At 33.2% G+C, this 2,675-nt stretch overlaps 1 non-coding gene across 1 annotated transcript; it reads right to left on the reverse strand.

The window, feature by feature from the left end:
- Positions 1–2,191: 2,191 nt before the first annotated feature.
- On the reverse strand, positions 2,192–2,263 carry TRNAE-UUC (transfer RNA glutamic acid (anticodon UUC)). The gene has a single exon. It is a non-coding gene; the product is annotated as a tRNA-Glu (tRNA).
- Between the last annotated feature and the right edge of the window lie 412 nt (positions 2,264–2,675).

The following is a 2,675-nucleotide window of genomic DNA, read 5'->3' on the forward strand; positions in this document are numbered from 1 at the left end:
CTTCATCTTTGCACTAAGAACCTAGCTCATGTGACAAAAATCTCAATCTGGCCAAAAACTCCAATATGCAAAAATCATCACAACCATAAATCTCAATCTACAAAACCATTACAACAAAAAACCAACCATAAAACAACGTGTGGAGAAAAGGAACAAGCCAAAACAAAACCATAAATTAGGGAACCACAAATTAGGGCAAATGAATAGAAGAAGAAAAACAAACTTGTGTTGCCTTCGTGGGTGAGCTTCGTAGAACGAAAAAGCTTAGCAAATTAATCAAAGAAGAGAAATGAACCTATCACCATTGGGGTGAGCTTCGCCGCTATGGGTGACCTATGCCACCAAGAGTGAGTTTGGTCGCTGATGAGTCTCACCGTAAGTCTCAAAGTGAGAAGATGAGTATTGATATATTTATACATGTAGGTCTCTCTTTGGGGTGAATGAAGAAAAAAAAATGACACATTTAAAACGGATTATGGATCGGCTTGACTTAACAAACTAACAAGTTCGACTTCTCCAAGTTGATAAATTTGAATAAGTAATTCGGTCTACCATTTTTCTCTCGAGTTGGCCCAATAACTCCAACCTGTTTTGACTCTTTGAATCATTGTAAACGAGTTTTGTAGATAAAATTAAGGTTAAATATATCATTTGGTCCCTAGTTTTGGGCTTTTTGTTCGAAGTCATCTTACTTTTTAAAAAAAGTTCAGTAAGACCTCATATTTCGTTAAAAACGGCTAAAAATGGTCTTTTTGGCTTACGGCGTTAAAAGCATAATGGTGCAATTGCCTCTGTGGCCAAAAGTGAATGTTGTGTACAGTTTTGCAATATGTGGCATGTTTGATATATTTTAAGGTGTAAATTTTAAAAATAAAATTGAATGATATGGAAAAAGTTTAACTGATGGTTAAATAAAATTACAATTAGGTTAGAATCGATTCACGATTTGGGGTTCAAGAATATGGTGAAAGTGATCTTCAATTTGGGTTCATGGTTCGTTGAAGGTGCAATTGGAAGAACCCACCTGCCAACAACCCGTTTCAGCATTCATAGTCTCTCTTTCTTCATTCGTTTTTCAATTCAATCACAACAAAAGACAGAAGGAAACCTACCGCACCCACCTCCATCTTCTTTGCGTGAGGCCACTACAACACCACCTTCACCCACGACTGCACTTTTCTCGCCTCGCCGTTAACGTCGAAGCCAGACATGATCGTCGATGTTGCTGCATCTTTTCCAAGGCGCGTCGTTGGCTAGGAGCTCCACCAAAGTTACCACCGACCCTTTTTCTCAATTATTGTTCAACCTTCTTCCTCCTCTTTGAATGAGTTTTTTCTGGTTGTGGGTGTTTAAGGTGAAGAAGAAGACAACGATGGGGTGTGGTTGCCGAAATATTGAGAGAAAGATGGAGTTTCTAATTTTTTGTAAATTGCAAATTGACAATTAGGGTTTCTGATTTTGCACATGATGTTTTGAATTGTGAATTGACTGATTTTGAAAATTGCAATTGGGGCTTCTGATTTTACACATGATTTTGCAAAATCCCTAACCCTTTTCTTTTACCTAATAACTTCAACTTTTTAACATTTCCACATACCTTACTAACTTAATTCACCTCACTTTGCCACATAATCAAAAATTGCACATCATTCAGTTTTCACCACGGAAACAATTATACCGTTATGTTTTTAATATCATAAGCCAAAATAACCATTTTGAACTGTTTTTAATCAAATTTAGAATTTTACTTAACTTTTTTAAAAGATAAGACCACTTTAAAAAAAACCATAACTAGACACCAGTATTAAAATAATTTGACTTACTTCAACTACTGTAAAATCAATATCTAGCCTACGTCTCGATTCCTTCAATTAAGATGAAAACAAATAAATTAACATGACTTTTAAATTTATAGGCCAGATAATGCAAATTAATGAAAAGCTGCATGTTCTATCTAATAACTTGATTTCCATGTTTCATATATATAATAATTCATATTGGCAGCACGTAGATATTGACTATATAAAAATTACATTAATGATTATACACAAGTATAGTTTTAGCAGTGATTAAATTAATTAATATATAACATTTCTATTTCAATTCATGTTTTATAGCTGCACCGATTGGGCCTATTGTTTTATTAGGGAAGTAAAATAAATTACAAAGCCATTAACAAAAAGTGAAAAAATTCCATTGCCGGGAATCGAACCCGGGTCTCCTGGGTGAAAGCCAGATATCCTAACCGCTGGACGACAATGGATTTTTGATATTCATCATCAGAATAATATATATAATACGTGAAGCAGAGAAAGAAAAACTGAACAAAATTCTTATGGAAATAGTGTGAACAAAGTTAAATTTAATTTAATTTTTTTATAATAAAGATGCTTATATGATAACAACTAATTCGCAACAATAATTGATCGAATAATATGATTGTAACATGTTTATAGAGGTCCACCACCAACAGACACCTTTTGCTTTCTATTTTGTAAGTTCTATAATAAGCTGATATTTAAATGGCATAAATAATGTGTAGATTAACAAAGTGATACATAACTTTTAGAATATTGAGCACTGTGACAGAAATCAGGTAAGAAAGGGTTAACATAAACAAAATTTAATTTTTATAAATACATTTTAATAATTTTATCTCTAAGATATAATATTTG

The sequence above is a fragment of the Vigna angularis genome, chromosome 1, assembly GCF_016808095.1.
Source record: "Vigna angularis cultivar LongXiaoDou No.4 chromosome 1, ASM1680809v1, whole genome shotgun sequence".
NCBI classification, from domain to species: Eukaryota; Viridiplantae; Streptophyta; class Magnoliopsida; order Fabales; family Fabaceae; genus Vigna; species Vigna angularis.